This window comes from Monodon monoceros, unplaced genomic scaffold (genome assembly GCF_005190385.1).
Source record: "Monodon monoceros isolate NGI ecotype Baffin Bay Population unplaced genomic scaffold, NGI_Narwhal_1 Super_Scaffold_11, whole genome shotgun sequence".
NCBI lineage: Eukaryota > Metazoa > Chordata > Mammalia > Artiodactyla > Monodontidae > Monodon > Monodon monoceros.
The window spans coordinates 112,210,269-112,233,846 of record NW_021703767.1 but is presented as its reverse complement, the minus strand read 5'-3'; the positions used below and the strand labels follow the sequence as shown (position 1 = coordinate 112,233,846).

The 23,578-nt window shown below is 37.0% G+C and overlaps 1 pseudogene; it reads right to left on the bottom strand.

Annotated features, from left to right (window-relative positions):
* Positions 1–261: 261 nt before the first annotated feature.
* LOC114890345 lies at positions 262–22,844 on the bottom strand (annotated as a pseudogene).
* Positions 22,845–23,578: the final 734 nt, after the last annotated feature.

Here is a 23,578-nt window from a genome sequence, read left to right as displayed (position 1 = left end):
GATCACACAGAATGTAACATGGTACTTCCAATGCTATCTTCTGGAAGAACAGTTAGGTCTCCAAAGCATGGGACTTCAAACAGGCCATTTAAACAGGCAGATTATCAATGACTAATGTACTCAATGGGAGGCCTACAGGTCAAGATATTCAGTGACTAAGTGGCCTACGTACACCTTGCAAGTTTTCTGTAAGATATTTTCAAATTTCTTACAGATTTTTTCAAATATCAAATGTAAGAGAAAGCCTATTTTAAAAGTCTCTTAGGTATTTTCAATGGTTTCTGAATTATCTGTAGGAAGCTCTGACTTGTATAGAGTTTGATGTATGTATCCACCACTAAATCCAAATCGTGTTTTATATCAAAATTTATGTTAAGCAAAGCCAAGTTACTTGAACTTTGGTCTGTCAAAGTGTTCCTCGGGTATGCTTTGAAACGTTTTCACCCATTTTCATAGCATTCATTCTCAACCTTCATCACAGGAAGAATGCATAGGACCTTCAGCAATGCATAAACATTAGGAAAAAACTTGATGTCTGGCAGATGAAGGGCTTCATAAATAGTGGATGGAAGTTCTATATCTTTCCCTTTGTGTTTCCACTTGATTCTCCAACAATGCAGCTCAGCAGACAGCGTGTCAGGATTATGTAAATCACTTCTGTACATGTCAGCATGATGCTCCTCTGATGTATTGAATCTGAGCTGTCCCATGACAGAGGGTACGAGAGATAAGCATTTAAGAGCTTTGAGGTGTTGTTCTGAGAATATTTCTTTCAGTTCCTGAATAATGTGTTCCACTGTTGGAACACTTAGAGTTTCTTTATAGTAACTCTCAGAGGTTAGCTGAGATTCCAGGTTACTGTGCTGAGCTCTGCGAAATTTCCCTGGGAGTTTCATCTGAATATCAAGTTTGGTTGCCAAATTTGTGGCTTCCTCAAACCAAAACTCATGATAAACTTCGATATTTTCCATCACTTCATTTAGTGAATGCAGCACTGCAGTCAAACTACTGGCTGCAAAGAAGGCATCAGAGGTTTGCCCCTGAAGATTTTTCCCCAAGGCTCTTGTGAAAGATAGAACATTTTTAAGAACAACAATGGTAATGATGAAATCAAAATCTGTTACCGCACTACAGAGTACAAATGCTCGGCCAGCTATACAGTTATTCCATTTAACATTTGTGTCACTCTTTATACCATCTAAACATAAAACCAGTGCTTGTACGAGGTCCACTAAGATTTCAAAAGCATCATGCTTGCCTGTCCACTGAGAATGGCAAATTTCCTTCAGTTCTCTGTCCCTTTCTGCATTGTTCTGAAAGAGGACAGAAATTACATTGTCAAGTTCTAAAAGCAATTGTGGTGATCGATGGAAGAAAGAACAAACTTCCCCAATTGTTCCTAATGTGACAGATACTCCCATAACAGGCACTGATTTTGCCAACCACATATTTAAGGTACAGGAAGAGCACAGTGTGTAGATAGCTCGGGGGTATTTCTCTAAAAGTCTAGAAGCAACAACTATCTTTGGAAACAAATCCACTGGACACAATGTAAGCCTGGCCACGCCAGTACTCCATGTTTAATCCCCACTTCTCAGTTATCGTAGTGTGAAATTTCACAGCCAAATTTTCTGCATCAGCTGCATAAGGCAGGAAGCCCACAAATTCCTCTCTCAGGTTGTGAGCTTCGTCAACAAACCTCACCAACACAGGCAGGTGCTCTTCCCCTGCTATGTCCACCACATCGTCAGTGATGATGGAAAAGAAGTGAGAGCCTCTCACTTCCCTGAGGGTTTCTTCATGAGTGCAGCCCTCCCTGATCTCTAGCATCCGTTTCTGCTGTGTTTTCGAACAGAACAGTGTGTTAGCTGCTGTTGTCTCAAAGCGCTTTATCAGAACCTCTTCACCAGAACGGATCCCGCACTCCAGCAGTGCTTGAAAGTTATCAGGAGTGAATAGACCTTCTGGGATTTCATAAGCTTCATGTCCATCCAGACATGAAGACATGTTTTCCCATAAGAATCAATATTTCAAATAAAGATTTTAAGTATTCTTTGTTTTCCTTCTCTTCAAGGGTTAAAGGTACAATGTCTTCATCCTTCTCTTCACCCCCTTCTTCTGCACTGGGGTTCTGAGCATTGCTGTTGTTTATTTCCTTATGTTTTGGTTCCTGTTCAGAAGTTTCATCAGGTTTTTTCTCTGTTTCAGTGTCCTGATTTCACCCTCACTCATGCTTTTATTCGTTTTCTGTGTCTACTGTGTGGATTATTCAAATGGCTGGTAAGATCAAATATTGTTGGTATTGCATTATCTAGAAGAACTGTCCTTTAAGGGCTAGTTCTACAGATCAAAGAAGTCTCAAAGTGTATGGCACACAATCGATAATGTTTATTTAGTTGATCAGGTATTTTATCTTCTAAGTCTGCTCTCCTGCACTTCTCCACTTCTGGCATCTGGCTGGATCACGCGGGAACCTGAAAAAGCCAGGTCCGACTGCGTGCTCTTCCGCGTGCAGCTGGGGATCCGCGCAGAGGTTCGGCACCGCCGTCTGCCCGCCGGCCGGCACAGCCCTCCCCTCCCCCCGTGCTTAGGGCAGCCAGCCAACCCCTTAGGCTGGGGAGGGGAGCTGGGCCCCCCCGGCTCGTCAGGGCCGGCGCGCCGGGGGGAGGGGCAGGCCGAAATCATTTTAATATTTGATTATTGAGTAAGCCTGTCAAGGTTTGCTGTGACTCAAGACTGCTATTTATCATATCTCTTATTCAACTACCCACCAATCATCCAACAAAAAAACTCCAGAGGTTTTAACATTAAAAACAGATTATCTCTAAAATTCAGTTTAAATTCTATCTAAAATTTTTGTCTAAAAGGGAACTTATTGTGTGAACATTTATGTATGATTTTCATTGTGGTTCAATTTCCAAGGAGGATTTACTGCTTTTCCCACTCTGATATCCTTTGTGCTTTAGAGAAGAAAGAGCTGAATTGCCCAGTTTGATACATTGTAGCTTCCCCCATTTGTTTATACCAGACATTTTTCCAACAGCATTCTCTAAATTTATGATATCATTTGTCTACTGTCTTCCCATGGCATCTAAATTGCAGTTCTGCTTTTTGTAAAATCAGATTTTGTGTGTGTTGTGTGTGTGTGTGAGAGACAGGGAGGGAGAAAGAGAGAGAGTGAAAGAGGGAGGGAAATTGGAGGAGAGAGAGAAAAGACTAGAGAGAGGAGAGGAAAAGTCTTTTATTACAGCAGAAAAAACTATTTTATTATATAATTTTTCTTGTTTTGGGTAGAAACTGATTTGTAAAAAAAGTTCATATTTTTATATGCATGTTCATCCATCTTTTTTCTGTGTGTATAAATGGACTATTATGCTTTGAGGTTAAAGCAAACATTTAACTCAGTTTTCATATGTTTCTGTGTTAGGCTGTGGGCAAAAGAAGTCTGCCGCAAAAATTTTGTGGTGCTTAGTAAATATAAATTTGATACAGCCAGGAGTGATGTAATGTGGTAGGTCAGAAACCCCATTCATCTTAAGACCCCAACTGCTTCAACAGAAGTCAGCACTTCTCACACCTTCTACTCATCCCACAAGCCTCCACAGACTTCTTGTAACCTACAATGATCTCCATCAAAATAGAAAAATAGAGAGAAGATGTTTTAAAAACTATTTCTTTTAGAGAAATAGAGTGCCCACTGTCACAACTAAACAGTGTCTGGAGGACTGTTGTTCATTGTGCTTTTTGGTATATAACCTTTAAAAATTGTGAATTATTGTACACCTATAATTTATATAATATTATACATCACATATACACATATGTATATATGTACACACACACACACTATAGAGGGAGCTGCATAAAATAAAAAAGATATAATGAGATTACTGAAACAGTGCTGGGGTTCTCATTAGGCGAATGACTTAGCTCACCTCATTCACACTCCAAAGATTTCTGTTGCCTCCACCAGGTAATGGATCTAAACCTTACATCTTTCCTTCTCACTACTAGAAAAAATCCTTTCCAGCACATTTTGAAGACCAGACTCCTAGTGTGAGAAGTAATAATGAAAACTTAAAAGGTTATCTAAAGTCATTTGTGACCAAGTTTACAGTTTCTCTATTCTCTACATTTCAGTTGTTATTAAATGGTGGCTGTATTTGTACAATATAGCCATTATTTATTTTAATAAACATCAAATGTTCTTTCTAAAATATATTTCTAAAAGGTAAGTAGAACAAATAATAATTTAGTAGATTGTCTCACAAAATTTAATCTGCCTTCCGTAACAAACAGATATTTTCATGAGTCTCAGGAAAGACCCAAGGACACCTAATAGGTATTATACATTTTTGTTTCTAAATAAATCTTTTATTGAAAATATCAGAGAGAGAGAGAGAGAGAAGAATCACAAATTATAAGTGTAAACCCATGTAATCAATACTCAGATCAAGAAATAGAGCACTAATCAAGTGTCCCAGAAGTCCCACTTTTCTCCGTCTTAGTGATTATTGCCACCAAGTTAACTATTATCCTTATTTCTATTACCACCAATTTATTTTTACAAATGTTTGACCTTTCTATAAATGGAATCATACAGTATATACCTTTCTGTGCCTGGCTTCTTTAGTCCATCACCTTGTTTATGAGATTGATTCATACACTTTTGTGTAGAAACAGTTTATTTTTCATTGCAGCATAGTATTCCATTGTATGAATATTTCACCATTTATTCATCCATTCAACTATTGATGCTATCAATCAATCAATAATCTATTCTTACCATCCTGGATAGGATTTGAAGTGCAATGTCAAATACAAATGCTGATAGTGGGCAATCTTTGCTCATCCATTCCCAAAGTTAGGGGTACGTTTTCAATATTTCACACTTAAGTATCATTTTTGTGATAGTTTTTTTTAAATAAATATTCTTTGTCAGTTTAAGGTAATTCCCTTCTTTTATTGGTTTGCATTTTTCAGTAAATATTTTTTTGTTACAGAAAATCCTTTTATTCCCAGTATGCATAGGGGGTTATTTTTTTCCTGCTGTGGTCTTACATTTTATCAAAAAATTTTTACATCTATTGAGACCTATAGTGATGTTCCCTGTTTCATTCTTGATATATGTTATTTGTGACTTCTCTGCTTTTCATTGTTTAGTCTTACTAGGAGACCAATATCAATTCATTGGTCTTTCAAGTAATCAACTTATTGATTTTTCTCTTGCATGTATGTTTCTTATTTATCTTTGACCTTTTATTGTTTATTATTTTTATTACTACTAATTTTACTCTTATCTTTATTTTTTCTTCTTTACTCTTTCTTGAGTTTAATTTGGTATCTTTTCTTATTTCTTGAGATGAATACCTAAACAATTGATATTCAGACTTTTTGTTTTCCTAAGATATGAATTTAAGTTATAGATTTCCCTCTAAGCACAGTGATAGCTAAATTACATGTCTCAAAATATTATATTTCAGTTATTATTCAGTTCAAGTATTTTACTATACATTATAATCTCATCTTCAACTCATTAGTTATGTAGAAGCATGTTGCTTAATTTCTAGATGTTTGAGGATTTTTTTTATCTTTTAGTTATTGATTTCTACCTTTATTCCACTAAGATCAAATAATACATTTAAATTGTTGGAGTCCTTTTAAATTTGTTGAGTTTGGCTTTTTGGCCACAGATATGGTCTATTTTTGTAAATGTTCCATATATACTAGCCAAAACTGTGTATGCTGTCATTTTTTGGTGCATTTTAACAAAACAATGTTTCTACTTTGCTAATGGTGCTGTTCAGATTATCTGTAGCCTTACTAATTTTCTGGATGCTTGTTTTATCAATTATCCAAAAGGCATGTGAAATTCTGCCTCTCTGATTGTGGATTTGTATATTCCTCATTTTAAACCTGTCAGTTTTACTTTACGTATTGTGAAGCTGTATTAGTAGGTCTATAAAAAAGAATTTTTATATCTTTCTAGTGGATGGACCCTTTTATTATTATTAAAGATTTCTTTCATTTCTAGGAATGTTTCTTGCCTTAAAGTAGATCTTATGTGACGTTAGTATAGCAAAATCAGTTTTCTCTTGGTATGTGTTTGTATAGTATATCTTTCTGAGTCCTTTTATATATAAGATGTGTTTCTTTCTCATAAGAAGCATATAATTAGGTTTTCTTAAAAATATTCTAATCATTTGACAATCTTTACCTTTTAACTAGAATATTCAGACCGTTTATATTTTAATTTAGCTGCTGATACATTTGGGTTTATATCCACTATATTATTAATAGTTGTTTTATTTGTCTCACTTGTTTTATGTTCCTTTGGTCCAATCTTTGCCAAGATGCCAGGCCTTTTTGCCCTGTGTCAGTCAGTCATTGCCTTTGACTTCCTCTTGGGGTCAGGAGCAAAACCTCCAGGGGAAGCTGGTTCCCTTTTGGTTAAGGACAATTCTTCAGATAAGGGAAGCTGTGAGCCATTAGCAGCAAACACTCAGAACAGCTGGAGTGCAGGTACGCTGGCCAGCTAGAGGGGATCTGGGCAGGGCACCATCAGTATTGTTTACTAATTTTACTTAATATTCCACTTTTTTCCATTTTTACACCTGAGGGCTATATATTCTTCTACTTTTAGTACTTTTAGTGATTCCTGTAAAGATTGCAAGATAGTTCCTTGACTTATTCAGGTCTAATATTGTTTTGTCCAACATAGTAGCCACTACATGTGGCTACTGAGCACTTGTAGTGTGGTTAGTTTGAGTTGAGATTTGCTGTAAGTATACAATACTGAATATTGAAGATTTAGTACAAAAAAGAATGTAAAATATCTCATTAATATTTTAAAAATTGATTATATGTTGAAATTTTCATAATTTTGGTGAGATAAAATACATCAAAATTGATGTTAACAATTTCATTTTACTTTTTCTAATGTGACTACTAGAAAATTTTAAATTATGTAAGTGGCTTGCATTATATTTCAATGGGACTACTCTGTTTGATATAAATTAGTGCTTTTCCTACTTCCCAAGCAATACTACAACGTTAAAATCCTTTTTACTCATTCTCACATTTGTTATTGTTGCATACAATTTTTTGTGTGTGTGTGTGGTATGCGGGCCTCTCACTGTTGTGGCCTCTCCCATTGCGGAGCACAGGCTCTGGATGCGCAGGCTTAGCGGCCATGGCTCACGGGCCCAGCCGCTCTGCGGCATGTGGGATCTTCCTGTACCGGGGCATGAACCCGTGTCACCTGCATCGGCAGGTGGACTCTCAACCACTGTGCCACCAGGGAAGCCCTGTTGCGTACATTTTAAATTTTATACATATTCTAACTCTTATACATATCATTGCTATTTTTTTTAAAGATATGGAGGAACTTTATTTTTTAATTAATTATCTTTTTAAGCTGTGTCACACAGCTTGTGGGATCTTAGTTCCCCAACCAGGGATGGAATCCTGGCCCTTGGCAGTGAAAGCGTGGAGTCCTAACCACTGGACTGCAAGGGAATTCCCTCATTGCTATTTTTTATATGGTCAATATTCATTCATATTTGCCCTCATTTTTATTTATCTTTCCATTGGTCTCCATTCCTTCTGCATTTCCTTATTCCTTCTAGGATGATTTTTCTTCTGCCTGAAGAATTCTCTTTAGTATTTACTTTATTTCGGTTTTGTTGTTGACAAACTCAGTTTTGGTTTGTTTGGAAATAGTTTTTCTCTCTCTCTCTTAAATCAGATATCGAAAAACTCGTATCTTTTATTTCTTTTTACCTCCATGCATTTGGGAGAAGAAGAAAGTGTCAATTAACCTCTTGTGGCCTAACAGGCTCATGAACTTTTATACATTTTAGAATACGGTGATGTCAGTTTAATACCATTCCCTGGACAACAAGTTATGAAATAAGCCAATCAGAATTACAAACACTTTAGAGGTTAAAGGTTACTTTTTATAATATATAACCATTGCTGAAGTTCATCTATTGTAAAAAGTTTCTTTATTAGAATTAAATTTAACATGGACATTATGATGCAAAATAATAACTGCTTTTCTATAGCTGCAGTGAGAGAGGATACATCTTTCTTTTTAAACCTTTCTGGTATTTCTTCACAAACATTAGAAAGGTCTAAAGGTCTGCAGTTTCAAGGCTAAGTGCTCTCATTTTACTAATTAGCACTAAGATATCAAAGCTAACCTGAGGAAACAAAAACTGACAATAAGGAAAGGGAAAACAACTATCATAACCAGGAGAAGATGGAGCATGTAATTAGATCAGAAATATGACGTAATCAGGGCCAGTGAAACATGGGGATAAGCCTTCTGTCAGTAATCTGGGAAAAGTTTCTCTTCAGAGTATTCTTATCTCCTCTTAAAATTGTCATGTTTGCATATAGCATTTGTAACTACCCTGGATATCTTGCTAAGCTGACACTGATGATTTCCTTGTGGAAAGGTGCAAAATACCTGGGTCCTTGATAACACTGTTGAAGTGCTTAATCAACCAAGCATGAAGGCTGTCCTACTTATCAAGTAAACAAAAGGTGAAAAAAAAGATGCCCTTATTCTTTAAAGCTGACTTAAGGGGCTTCTGTTACCAGCCCAAATATCCAATGAAATGACATCATAAGGGAAAAAGAAAAAACAAATAAACAAAAAGGAGTAAACCCAGTGAAACTATTGGCAAAGGAAATGAGACAACACTTGAAGAAATCAGGCCCTACTCTTCCCTCAGCAAGGGTTCAGTGTGCACTGAGGTAATTTACAGTTCGTGCTGAAAGCCATACTGTTTTTGTGATTGCACTGGATTAACATCATCTTGCCTTGTGAACTAATATGTAAGTTTGGATTCTCGTTGAGAATGTGTAATTTCTGGTTTGATTTGAACTAAGGTGATGCTTTAATTTGCTTAAAAAGAATAGCTATCTTTTACTACCTGCAGCGCTTGAATGGTACTTTGTTTTCTGGGCGTTGAATCAGATTATTTTTTCTCCAGTTTTTATTGCTTGTATAGGATTACAGATTTGTTTTCAAATTGATACTTTATGAATTCGTTTTCTTGTTAACGTTTGCCAAATCTCCTCCAGTAGCATATTGGCCCAAAAAATTTCAACCTTTAAAGACATAGGGTCAAAACTCCCAGAAAACACTAAATGAATTATAGTGTGGTATGAAATAAATAGTTAATATACACTAATTTTTGAGATTCTAAAAGTTGAGAATTTGGGGCTCCAGATCATAATGTATCAGCTACTGTCAGTGTTTCAGTTAGATGCATGTGTCAAAGACAGATAAATAAAGGGAACTCCTCTGAGCATATAAAACTATGTTCTAGGATTTTATAATTCACTTCTATGTGTCTCCATCATGATGGTGTTTTCTGTTCTGGTCCTGAATCTCCAGAAAAATGTCACTGGAGAAAATTCAGAATGGGGTGCAAGGGTGCCCCTTCCTACGTCCTGTAGCCCCTGTGTCTAGTTCTCCCCATTGTCTCAGTTCCAGATATTTCCTGGCATAGCTGATACTTTCTCCTCATTTTTTTCCCCCTATAGCAACAACCCTCTGTCCCTTGGGGGTTTATGATCTATTGAGGGAATCTTATGAAAATCATGAGATGCATATACAAAAATCTTGCTGTATAAATTCAGAGACACCCAGTTATAAGCCCCTATTACAAGACTATAGCCCAGTTTCTGATATGATGTACAAATTTATGTCAATTAGAACTTACTGTAAATTAAATAAATCATCTATGCATTTAGTAAATATTTAGTGAGGACCTACATATACTGCTCTTGGTGCTAGAAATATCATGATGAGGAAGAAAAACTCCCTGCCCTCATAGGGCTTATATCCTAGTGAGAAGAGAGACAGATAACTATAAGCAGATAAAACAAAAGAATGTATAATATAAAATTAGGTAAGTGTAATGAAGAAATAACAAAGTATGGTAAGAGGGTAAAGAGTGACAGCATGCTATGAAGAAAACTACATCAAAATAAAACAAATGCAAAAATTTGCATTTCTTTAATGATTTTTAAACTATTTTTTCTAAACCTTTGTTATAATTTCTTTATATCAATAATATTGGGAATATAAGATGTAGGAATCATAAAATCTTTCATTAAAGTTCTTTCTATGGTTACTTAAATAAATTGATTTAAAAGAAAGAAACGATGGGTAAAATTAATATGCCTTCTTTGGAAAATCAGAAGTAACCAAAAAAGAATTTTTGCTAGATTTTATTCAGTAAAACTTCATGGAAAATTCAGTGAGCTCTTGCTAAAATCTTCTTAGCTTACTGTACTTCTGCCTTCTGTAAAGTTAGAGATCATCTAAAAGCTGGAAGACGCTCGGTTTCCACAAATGAAACCAAATGGAAATGGTGGTAGAAGCATATTATCCTCCCACAGACCTTCTGAGAAAGGCAATGAAGTTAGGTTTTATTTAATGCAGATGTACTATCACTAATTTTCTGTCTGAAGACGTACTTGACAGTGGTCTTACATCCACATATACACAGACGTATAACATTAACATATTTAACCCAGCTGACCACAGAACACTTGTGTAGCCTTTAGAAGTGGCAGAAATACTGAGGAAATTCATAGTCAATTCTTCCATAGTAAAAAAAAATCTCCATTGCTCTTTTGGCCACAGAGGAAGGATTTGCAAGCACACTTGTCTGCAATTTCAGGCAGTGGAATATGCTCTCTTATTATTGCACAGTCTGAAATGCGACAAAATATCTCACCTTTTCATGCCATGCCAGTTGGAAAAAAGTTTTTTTAATGGGAAAACCACCGCCTAAGTCATTGCCAAAAGTGATGCAAATGAACTCTAAAGGATTCTGCAGGGTGACTGGAACTTCTGGTTACTAAAGTAAATGGAGATAGACCTGACCCTAGTTTTACTTTATCAATTAATCTAAGGGAAGGATTTTCTTTTTTATTCATGGCAAGGAGTATATGCTTTTAGAACCCATGGTGCATTTATTTAGGATGTCCTCAATGGTGGTCAACTTTTTCCCTTTGAAAGAACACACTTTTTTTTTTTTTTAAAGAGACAATAAAAAATCATGGGCAGGGCTTCCCTGGTGGCACAGTGGTTGAGAGTCCACCTGCCGATGCAGGGGACACGGGTTCGTGCCCAGGTCCGGGAAGATCCCACATGCCGCGGAGCGGCTGGGCCCGTGAGCCATGGCCGCTGAGCCTGTGCGTCCGGAGCCTGTGCTCCGCAACGGGAGAGGCCACAACAGTGAGAGGCCCGCGTACCGCAAAAAAAAAAAAAAAAAAAAAAAATCATTGGCAGCTAGCTGATTTTGTGAAGGAGGATGGATGATCAGGTTGGGCCACTTTTTTTCTTTTATAAAAACCAGAAGAGATTGTAAAATAAAGAGGCTAATTCTCTAGTGTAGCTGGGGCTGCTGTTACCAGGAAAGAGCTGCCGCAGTATTTCAAACAATGTGAGCATTATTAGAAGAGTCCCTGAGGGAAATCTTTGAAAGATGACATTTAGTAGAGTGCAAACATTTCAATATACATCATAATCACCCCTCAGGTAAAAAGGATAACGTGGAATAAAGTAAATTTAGCATGGCACCATGGGGAAAAAGGTGAGAATAGAGGCAATATTCCTGACCAGAGTGTTAAGAAAAGCATGCCTTAGATTTTGCCCTTGAAGAATGTGTAAGATTTAGATGTACAGAAAAGGACGTGTATTCCATCCCATGGATGGAAAAAGAAGCAGAGAAATGCAAGGGACATGTCTTAAATAGGGAGTAGGTCAATTTGACTGAAGTAATGTTTTCATGTAGAAAAGAAGCAGGCAAAAAGTGTCATTAGGTATATTGTGTTAAATTTGGACTTGGGTGCCAGGCTCTCAAGGAGTTCTGATTGATATTATGGTCAATGGAGAGTCACTAAAGATTTTTGAGTAGAATCACAGTGTAGAGAAAGTAGGATATTAAGAAGATCCATCTGGTAGTGGAATGGATTGGAGGAGGAGACTGGAGAGGAGGAGGCCAGGTGTGGACTTTAATGGCAGAAAAGATGTGATGTGATAAAAATCTCCCTTGTGATGGCTAGCATGTGCTGTTAAGTGGGAAAACATGATGAAAATACACATTTCTCACCCGCAAAATGTCAGAACATTCAACTGAAGCATGTATTTTAGAATAATGCATCAGGAAATATAAATTCAGTAAATTTTCCTATAATTTATAGTGGGAATACCTTAATTCTGCTGTCAGGCAATCACAGCAGAGATTTTAAAAATCTTGGTATGCTCCAAATATTCTTTGTAAAAAAAAACATTAAAAATTTCACATTGCACTTTATTATTTTTTATCAAATACTAAAGATGGTTTCTTAACTAGTACTTATTAACAGTTGCAAGGCATCATGCTCAAAGCTGTGAAGGAGAAAAGGTGAAACATAATTAGAAATTGCCTTTAGGGAACTGACTGTCTAAAAGCGGAGGTGACCGACACCAGCTAAGGAGAATGCATGAGCTAAGGTGCTGAGTTCCAGCTAGAAAGAAAATGCTAAACAGGCAGGAGAGATCATATGAAGCTATTTAGCGAAGATTTGTTGGGGAAATGGCCCTTGAGCTTGGCCTGGGGAAATGTGTGAGACTGGCCATGAAGGTCTGGAGAGAGGAAGAATATTGCTTTGCATTATTCTTTTTATTTACTGTTTGCTGAAAGATACAAAAATCCTGGGAATATTGGCAGGGGAAAAAAAAACCTTTTTTGGCTGTACAAATATGTCATTCTGTTTCATTACATCGGGAATATTGCTTTAAGATAAAAATTTTAGTATAGTTTGTACTGCTAAGAAAAGGAATTAAAGGTCTTTTAAAATATAAAAGACAAATGAAATAATATGTCTCCTAAAGTGGTAACAAAGCATAGAGGTTAAAATCATGAACCCTGGAGGCAAATGGCCGGGGTTCAAATCCTAGCTCTAACCCTTACCAGCTGTGTGACTTTGAGTAAATGATTGAACTTCTTATGTCTGTCTTAGTTTCCCTATCTATAAAAAGGGGGCTAGAGTAATGTTTACCTTGTAAAATATTTTGAGATTAAATTACACACACACACACACACACACACACATATATATAAGGGGCTGGGATTTGATTATATAAGGGGCTGGAATTTTATTTTACCCTACTTAAAAGCTAATAAATTACACTGTTATTTTTTTCATGGATGTTGGCAAAACATATCAAACTCCTGGGTCAGAGACAAAGGACTTCACTACTGATGGTCAGCAAGCAGCACGAGTATCAGGTTTGTATGTAGAGGATCCAGGTAGACATTATGCACACAGTGGGTTTATGTTGTAGCCAGGGAACACTAAGCTTGGGAAATCCACCTGTTTCATAGCAGCTAGTAAGTGAGCCTGCTCTTGGTCCTAATGGGAGACATTATCTCATTCCTCAGTGTTACTTGCTGAGAAATGGCTTGGGTAATGGGCTATTAAGGCCTTGTGTTACTGGCATACCTAGCAAGGCATATAGGGGCATGAGATACTCATGAAGGACCATCTCCCTCAACTGTGTAAACACTTAAGAACAGTGCTGTGCACATATTAAAGACTCTTGATAAAGAACGAGGACCTACCGTAAAGCACAGGGATCTATATCTATATATATCTATATCTATATACCTATGTCTATATATATATATATATATGAATCATTTTTCTGTACACCTGAAACTAACACAACATTGTAAGTCAACTACTTCAATTAAAAAAATAAATTAAAAAGGACTCAGTGAATATACACTATTATCTTTACTGCAGAATAGTCTATGTGGTCTAAAATGTAGTTCTTTGAAAGCCCAACTATTGTGAAATAAACTTTAACTTAAGGTTTGAGTATTGCAATATTTACTATATATTCAGGTAAAAAGAATTACAGAGACTCTACTCAGTGACCTGTGGTGACCTAAATGCGAAGGAAATCTAAAATACAGTGGATATACATATACGTATAACTGATTCACTTTGCTGAACAGCAGAAACTAACACAACATTGTAAAGTAACTATACTCCAATAAAAAAAAAGAATTACAGAGAAACGTGTTTATATTAACAGATATTTCTCAGAGATATACTTGGAGAAATTTGAAATTTTGTTTTGGATCAGTAGCCCTTAACTGCTTTGGGTCCATTAGTCATTTGGACAGAAGTTTAAACACTCTGTCAATATTTTATTAATTAACCCAAAGTATAACAATTACAATGTAAAAATGATCCTAATTAATGTTACGATAGCTTTCTGTGAGGGAGCCAGAGGCTGTTACCACCTTTTATGCACAACAAATTATGTCTGGGGCTTTTTCTTTTGATTATTATGATGCTTAGGGCTTTAGATTTTTGGACCATTTCACAAATGTTTGTACATATGTAGATATGGAAAATCATCAGGGAAAAATTAAAACAATTTTTTTTTACTACAATAGGACAAAGACATATTTCGAACAAATATTTGGAAAGAAAAAGAAAGTCAAGGATCATTCAGGAAAGAGGAAAGACAGGAAAAAAATAGCAAGTATATATAATATTGGTAGAGGAGTACTTTTGAAATGTTGAGTGTTACAGCTATTAAATGCCAGAAAGGGATGATATAGGGAGATGTTAAAAGAAAAGACAACTCAAAGTTAAAAACTGTAAGTAAAAAAGAATATTAAAATGCTTCTTAGGGGGACCCTGATTTTTTTAAAAGAAAATTTGAAGTGGAAAAGAAAGGGAAAGTCTATTTGTACAAACTTTGATGAAAAAATTGATAATATTAACAACAAGTAGAAACTCTGGATAGATTTCATCTCAGAAAAAGAAAAAAAGATTGAGGAATAGGTTGAAGGAATTAATTTGTCAGGCCAGAAGAGACTATAAGTACTGCAGGCTACCTTCAACGGGGTCAACTACAGTTTGCCTCTAGTCTGCTCTCTGGTTTCAGTGCTTTCTTGCTGTTAAATTTAAGTGGCTTCTATGTGGTCTGTACCACACTACATTTTCAACTGACTCATCATTAACACTATTTGGAAGGCTTGTACTGGAACTCAGAATCCTGAGAAACATGCCCAGATTGAGTTTGTCCTGCTGGCTGAGCTATAGGAGACAGTCCATGAGTGTAATGTCACAGAGGTTGTTTTTTTTGAGGAACTCTGAGTTGGGTTTCTAAGGTTCCATTATGTAACTAAGTAAAAAACTCTATTTACTGTTTCCATGTACACTTGGGAGGTATTCTAAGCACCAAACTAGAGAACTGAACATGCAAATCATGGGGTTACATCCATGGTTCAGTGAGGTTTTACTCAGTACTTGTACTTTCTTCCAGTTTTCTTTTTAGTGCCATTCTGTTTGAATTAGCTGAGCCATGAGTGACAATGAGCTTGGTATAGTCGGTTTTTAAAAACAGTATCATGAATCAATAGACCAAAAAAATGTTTTTATGAGAGTGGGCATGCCATTGAATGCCCATTTACTAGGTGCCTGGTAGTCCCTGTGTGAGATACTTCTTATTATGTTTGTTTACTTATTTTTGGATGCATTGGACAAGATGGGGCTATGTATTTTAAAAAATTTTATTTGCACTCTCAATAGTCTGAAGGATAAACAAAACGCAAAATGATGAACAAAAAAGGTTTCTCATATAAGGAGCCCCAGACTAAATTAATTCAAAACAGAGAAATTATGGGGTCTGTGCGTGTGTGACTGTGTGTGTGTGGAGGGGCACATGGTTTCTGTGCATGCCCTTATGCCTAACCACAATTGCCTAGGCATTTCTCATGCATTTGTATCCTCTCTCACATTAGCATCTTAGAAGGCATATATTCACAACTTTTAGGGTACCTTGTGTTGTATTCATCCCTCAGGCCACAGCTGTCTAGATCAGAATTGGACAATAGACCCAATTTATGCCAATCGGTTTTTCTCTTCCTTTCAAGAAGTGAACTGGGTCACTAAGAAGCTGATAGTGAGATAACGTTAAGCATGTAAACCAAATGGACATATTAGAGTGAGGGCTGGTGTAGATTCCATGACATGCAAGCCAGAGCAGTTGGAGAATTTGAAACCATGAATAGGATTTGAAACCATGAAGATTAAGACTAAGAACATCCAAGGCACAAGGTCCAGCTTTGGCAAAGGCCATGGAACTCCTAAACAGTCATTATCAGAAAATATGATCACTTGGGGAATTTTATTGCATGCTATTTTATTGTGGCCTGGCACAAAGAAACCCACAACTGATGGGAAATACTTTGGCATTCCACAGTCCCCCAAATTATACACAATAGTGACTGTATCTATATGGAGGCACAAACTAAAATATTTTGGTGAAGAGTTCTTCCTGGAACCCATGAAGAGAACAACAGTAATAACAGAAAATTTTACCTGTGCAAATGAGTAGTGATTCTTTTTTTGAGTGTGGATGAATTCTTTAGCACATTAAAAAGATTTATTCACAAAAGAATGAAACTAGACCACTGTCTTACACCATACACACAAAATTAACTCCTAATGGATTGAAGTGTTGAATGTAAGACCTAAAGCTATAAAACTCCTAGAAGAAACCATAGGTGGTAAGCCACTTGATATCAGTCTCAGTGATGAAGTTTTGGATCTGACTCCAAAAGCAATGGTAACAAAAGCAAAAATAAACAGGTGGGACTATATCAAACTAAAAAGCTTCTGTACAGCAAAGAGAACTATCAACAAAATGAAAAGACAATCTACTGAATGGGAGAAAATATTTGCAAATCATATATCTGTTAAGGGGTTAATATCCCAAATATATAAAGAACTCATACAACTCAACAACCACAAAACAAACACCTGATGGAAAAATGGGCAGAGGATCTAAAAAGACATTTTTGCAAAGAAGACGTACAGATGGCCGAGAGGCATATGTAAATATGTTCAACATTGCTAATTAATAGGGAAATGCATATTAAAACCACAATGAGCTATTATCTCATACCTGTTAGAAGCGCTGTTATCAAAAGATAAGAAATAACGAGTGTTGGCAAGGATGTGGAGAAAAGGGGACACTTGCACACTGTTGGTGGGAATGTAAATTGGTGCAGCCACTATGGAAAACAGTACGGAGATTCCTCAAAAAATTAAAAATAGAACTACCATACGACCCAGCAATTCCATTTCTGGTTATCTGAAGAAAACTAAAACACTAATTTAAAAATATATATGCACTCCTATGTTCATTGCAGTATTATCTACAGTAACCAAGATAAGGAAAGAACCTAAGTGTCCATCAATGGGTGAATGGGTAAATAAGATGTCACATATATCTACATATTATATATATATATATATATGAATATATATATATGAATGCTAATCAGCCATAAAAAAGAATAAAATCATGCCATTTGCAACAACATGGATGGAACTTGGGGGAATTACACTAAATGGAATAAGTCAGACAAAGACAAATACTGCATCATTTCACTTATATGTGGAATCTAAAAAACAAACCAAAACAAAATCAAAATCATAGGGACAGAGAACAAACTGGTAGTTGCCAGAGGAGAGGGTTGTTTGGGGGTGGGCAAAACAGGTGAAGGGGGTCAAGTGTTATAAAATAAATGTCATGGGGATGTAATGTACAGCATGGCCACTATAGTCAGTAATATCATAGAGCATACCAAGAAAGTTGCCAAGGGCTTCCCTGGTGGCGCAGTGGTTGAGGGTCCGCCTGCCGAAGCAGGGGTCACGGGTTCGTGCCCCGGTCCGGGAGGATCCCATATACCGCGGAGGGGCTGGGCCCGTGAGCCATGGCCGTTGAGCCTGCGCGTCCGGAGCCTGTGCTCCGCAACGGGAGAGGCCACAACAGTGAAAGGTCCGCGTACCGCAAAAAAAAAAAAAGAAAGTTGCCAAGAAAGTAAATCCTAAAACTTAAATTTGTATGGTGACAGATGGGAACTAGACTTTTTGTGGTGATCATTTTGCTGTATATCCAAATACTGAACCATTATGTTGTACACCTGAAACCAATATAATGTTATATGCCAATTATATATACCTCAATAAAATTTTTCTAAAAAGATTTATTCTTGACCTCTTCTTCCCACCCCCATCCTCCATATCTGCTCTGGGTTTGGAGTAAATATAGCAGCGCTGGAGTACTTAAGCTTAAACGCCTCCTGCAAGTATTATATATTTTTATGAGCGAATTCTCATCTGGAGAGCTGGCCTTTGGGACTATGTCTGTGAACATGTTTTAGCCTTTAAGTACAATAGTGCTTGCAAAAGCCTAGGCATCTCAGTCAAAAGGGAAAGCTCTCAGATGTTTGAACATGACTGATGACGCTCGTGCTGAAGGGTTCGCCTAGTTATTTAACCCAAAAAATACAAGTTTGGGACGTTATTAACATCATACCTGCTAAGTGGGTGGATAATGGACTCAGCTGTATTCACCATCATAATTGCTTTGTAATTGATAAAAGCTCAGTTTAACAAAAACTATTGAGTAACTATCGTGTTCAGGCATATTCTAGAGGCTAGAGATAGATAAATCAGACATAGGAAAGGCAATAGAAATCTGCTACTAATAAATACAATAAATGTCCATTCAAGAATGGAAGTGCAGGCAAACTACGGAGGTGGTGAAATTGTTATTCTGATGGGGATGGGGTGGGGGAGGGGCAGCCAGGCTTCCCAGAGGGGTGGAGTGGTGAGCACTTTGCGGCTGGGAGCCCATCAAACAGAAAAGGAAGGGAAGTACTCCAGACAGGGAAGCAGCAGGTATGAGGTGGTACAACGGCATGCGGTGTGCCAGAAAGTAGTTCAGAGTTGTTACAGCAAAAAGTGCCTGTGTGTCTGGGATGGGAGGCGGGTTGAGGGCTGGAAAGGAAGGAGATGAGGCTGAGACCCAGCAAGGAGCGTGCTGGGAGGACCTGGCGTGTGGGCCAGGGGGCTCAGGCTTTGTTCTGTAGTCTGAGTGGTGGGAAATTACTGCAAGATTTAAGCAGAAGAGTGGGTGGTCACACTAGAGGTTAGCAGTATCTCTGAGGCAGATTGGGTCCACTTGTCAAAACACTAGACAAAAGAAGGTAGATTGGTTGGTGAGGACATTGCCCTTAAAATTAGGGGTGGAAAACTACAGTGCTTGGGCCCAAACTGACTCACCACCTCTTTTTAATGGGCCCAGGATATAAGAAAGGTTTTTACAAATAAACATTTTCAATCGACTTGATGATAAGGAACACTAACCTTGAACCCCAATTAAGCAAAAGGTATCTCCCTGAATTCTATTTTTCTCATTAGTAGATCTACATTACATTTTTTTCTCGATAATTATTATATTTTTAATTTATTCAGTAAAAAATTGGAGAAACTTGTTTTCTCTTTTGTTTTATAAGCACATAGATAATATCCTCAGCTTTTCCTCTTGGCCCACAAAGCCTAGAATGTTTACTTTCTGGTTCTTTACAGAACGAGTTGACCAGCTCCCGGTCTAAATGAGAAATAATGAGGATAGTATGAGAAGGACAGTGAGGAAACGGACCTCATAGTGAGGCCCATTCGGGTGTGAGTCCCTGTAAGAGGATGTTAATTTTCTGACTATGCATTGATTTGGAAAACACAGGGGTGTAACAAATATGTTTTTGCCATGTAGACAAAACAATAAGTTGTCTAAATTGATCATTTTCAATCAGCTGTGGTATCATTAAGACTTAAGATCATTAATGTGCATTTTAAAAAGGGCTTTATATCATCTTTATCAAGTTAAATCAGGTAAATAGAACTCCTCTATACATATTGGCATTTTTTTTTACATACCATCATGTAGATAAGTGCATAATTTCTTATTTTTTTTTAATGCTATTAAAAAAAAATACAAGAGAGTGCTGATGCTTTAAAAAAAATCCCAACAGGAGAAAAAGATACACAGTAAAAAGTGAATTTCCATTTCACTTTAGTCTGCTAGTTCCTCAGTTTGGCAGTCCTCTCCAGAGGCAATTTACTTTGCCAGTTTCTTATACTTCATACCCATACATATGTAATGTGTATATGCATATAGTGCCATTTTCTTTTATTCACACAGTAACGCACTCTACATACTGTACTGTATCTTCCTTTTGCCGGTTAATATAACCTGGAGTTGATTTCATATCATTTCATATCAATCTTTATAGCTCTCCCTTATTAAGAGCTCCATAGTATTCTGACACATGGATGCTATAACAAATAACTGTGTACAAACATCTCCATGCATGTACTACAGGGTTTCTATAAGAAAAATTTCTAGAAGTAGAATTTCAGAGCAGGGGGTATTTATAATTTAAACTGACAAATATTGTCAAATTGACTTTCAAAAGTTGAACTAATTTACACCATCTCAACTATATATCATAGTGTATGTTTTCTTATCTCTTTGTCAAAATAGGGTAATAGCCAATTCTTAAATCTTTTCCAGACTGATAGATGAAAAAACAAGTCATTCCCTTATAATCTTTAAGTACATTTCTCATATGATCATGAAGTTGAACATCTTTTCATGTGTTTAAAGGTCATTTCCTTTTCTTTGAATTGTCTGTTCATGTTCTTGGCTTATTCTTCTATTGGGATCATGTTCTGTTTTAAAAATAATTCTTGAAAGTACTTTGTTAGGGAAAGAAATCCTATTCAAGCCAAATTTTATAGATGGAAAAAAAAACCCTTATTATTCAAAGATTTCAATTACTTTACCAGAAAACAAGAATTGCCCAACTTAGCTTACTTTTACACCACATCCTGTGAGAGAGCCACACAAATCCATGTGATCTATAATCGATATTTTTTGTGACCATATCTCCCTATTGAATAATCAGTTACTGGCCCAAAGTCTAAATGAACAAGTTCAGGGACGCAGATCCAGGGTAAAGAAAAAATAAAGTAAAATCCTTTTAATGTAACAGAGCCAATCCCAAGAGGACTGGAATAGTAATCAGAAGAGAAGGAACAACTAGCAATTTTAATTCATGCAGAATAGCTGAAAATTACGCAAAAAATACATTTGAAAGAAGAATGGAATTTGGAATTAAAATACACACACACTTTTGAGTAAATTTTAAAGTCAACTCTCATATTGCCTAGGAAAAAGATGCTTACCAAACAAAAAGCTGTTGCTTTGGCTCAAAAAAACCTGTTTTAAATGAGACAGAGGCTTAATGATCAGACTGCTTTTCTTGGGACTTGTATTCTCTGCCCATGTATAAAATTTCATGAGGTTTAACACATAGGCTAAAATCCAAAGTAAAGTTCCTCAGAGGTGCGGGTTTGAGCTCAGCACCCTCGTGCTTCTTTCTGTCAATAAGTTGTTGAAAATTACAGAGATCTATACGTGTACTCCCATAGACACAGAACCAGTAACGGACACCCAGGAACACGAGGGCGTTGAACTAAAAGACCTCAGGAGTCTGTGCTTACAATGAGGAGGACCCTTAAGGAAAGCTCAGTCCAAGCTCTGCCATGTGTCCCCTCAGGGCAGTTAGCCACAGTCTTCAAAAACTTTCTTCCTACAGAAAAAGGCAGCTAAGTACACTCTCAGGTATCTTTCTTGAGGGATCGTGGATGTCAAACACATGTCATCACTCAAGGAGCATTGCTATAAATCAAGTTAAAGCCTTGGCAAGAATTTCCTATTTTTATCAGTGGTATTTAACTAGCAACCCTTAAGAATGAAAACAAAACTAGAGGCAGCCTAGGGGCATATTTATTGTGACTTTCTCTGAGACTTTCTCTGCTAAGGCAGGCTTTGTTGTGGACACCTTCTGATGTTTTCAGTTAAGAATAGGACTGGTAATATTCCATTGTAATGAGGTGGATAGACCTAGAGTCTGTCATACAGAGTGAAGTAAGTCAGAAAGACAAATACCGTATGCTAACACGTATATATGGAATTTAAGGGGAAAAAAATGTCATGAAGAACCTAGGGGTAAGACAGGAATAAAGACACAGACCTACTAGAGAATGGACTTGAGGATATGGGGAGGGGGAAGGGTGAGCTGTGACAAAGCAAGAGACAGGCATGGACATATATACACTACCAAATGTAAAATAGATAGCTAGTGGGAAGCAGCCGCATAGCACAGGAAGATCAGCTCGGTGCTTTGTGACCACCTAGAGGGGTGGGATAGGGAGGGTGGGAAGGAGGGAGACGCAAGAGGGAAGAGATATGGGAACATATGTATATGTATAACTGATTCACTTTGTTATAAAGCAGAAACTAACACACCATTGTAAAGCAATTATACCCCAATAAAGATGTTAAAAAAAAAAAGAAAAACTTAAATTATATTAACATACACGTTTATATTGTTTGAATTTTTGCTTTTGATATTCTCTGGAGTACTTCTTTTATTGAATGAAAAATTCTTTAAATTCTATACTGCTTTACAATTTACAGAATTTTACACACATGGTTTCATTTAATCCCATAGTATGGATTTTCTGGAGTGATTTAAACTATTCTTAAATGTTCAATTAAAGTGGTTGAAAGAGAAAATCTTGTATCAAAGCAAAAATCACCTGTCTTGCTATCCCCATTCCATTTTCCTCCCTGCAATTTTTTCATATCTGTTAAAATCTGATTTGTCATTCTTCTGCTTTAAACCTTCCTTTCTGTGGTTCCCACTGCTTTTAGGGAAAAGCTCAAATGCCTTAACAGGGCTTCCAAGGTTCCCTATGATCTGGCGTTTCTCTTTACCACTTCCTTATTCTCCTCACCAGCCCCGTAGAGAAGTGAAGGAGTCATGGTTAAGAGCATGGACTCTGGAGATAGAACACTTGGCTGTGGTACCTGGTTCTTCTCGTTCCATCTTCTGTGACCTTGAGCAAGTTACTTAAATTCTCTGTGCCTCAATTTTCTCATTTGCACTTTGAGATAATAACTGAACCTACTTCATGAGGTTGTGAGGATTAAATGAGGTAACATGTGAAAGGAACTTAAAACAAGGCCTGACATACTGTAAGTAAATATTTGCTATTGTAATTTTTATTTCAATTATTTTAAGATGCTATACCCTCTGCTTCCAGATCTCTGTACTGCTTTTCTTTCTTCCTAGAACTTTCTCTCTTTAATTTTTATCATTATTTGTATAATTTTCACTCCTTTTTATTAGTCTGAGTTCACAAGAGAAACAGAACCAGTATATATGTATTGATTGGCTCACCTGATTATTGGAGGCTGGTAAGTCCCAAGAGCTGCAGGATGAGTCAGCAAACTGGAGGCCCTGAAGAGCTGATGTTTAGTTCTAGTCTGAGTTCAGAGGCCTAAGAACCAGGAGAGCTATTCACTCTGTATTTCTGGATTTTATTCTTCAGCACTGGGTACAGTCTATGGCTATGAAAATTGTGGTACAATTATTTTAAAATTTTTAATCAGAAAGATATCATGGGGCTTCCCTGGTGGCGCAGTGGTTGAGAGTCCGCCTGCCGATGCAGGGGACACGGGTTTGTGCTCCGGTCCGGGAAGATCCCACATGCCGCGGAGCAGCTGGGCCCGTGAGCCATGGCCGCTGAGCCTGCGCATCCGGAGCTTGTGCTCCGCAAT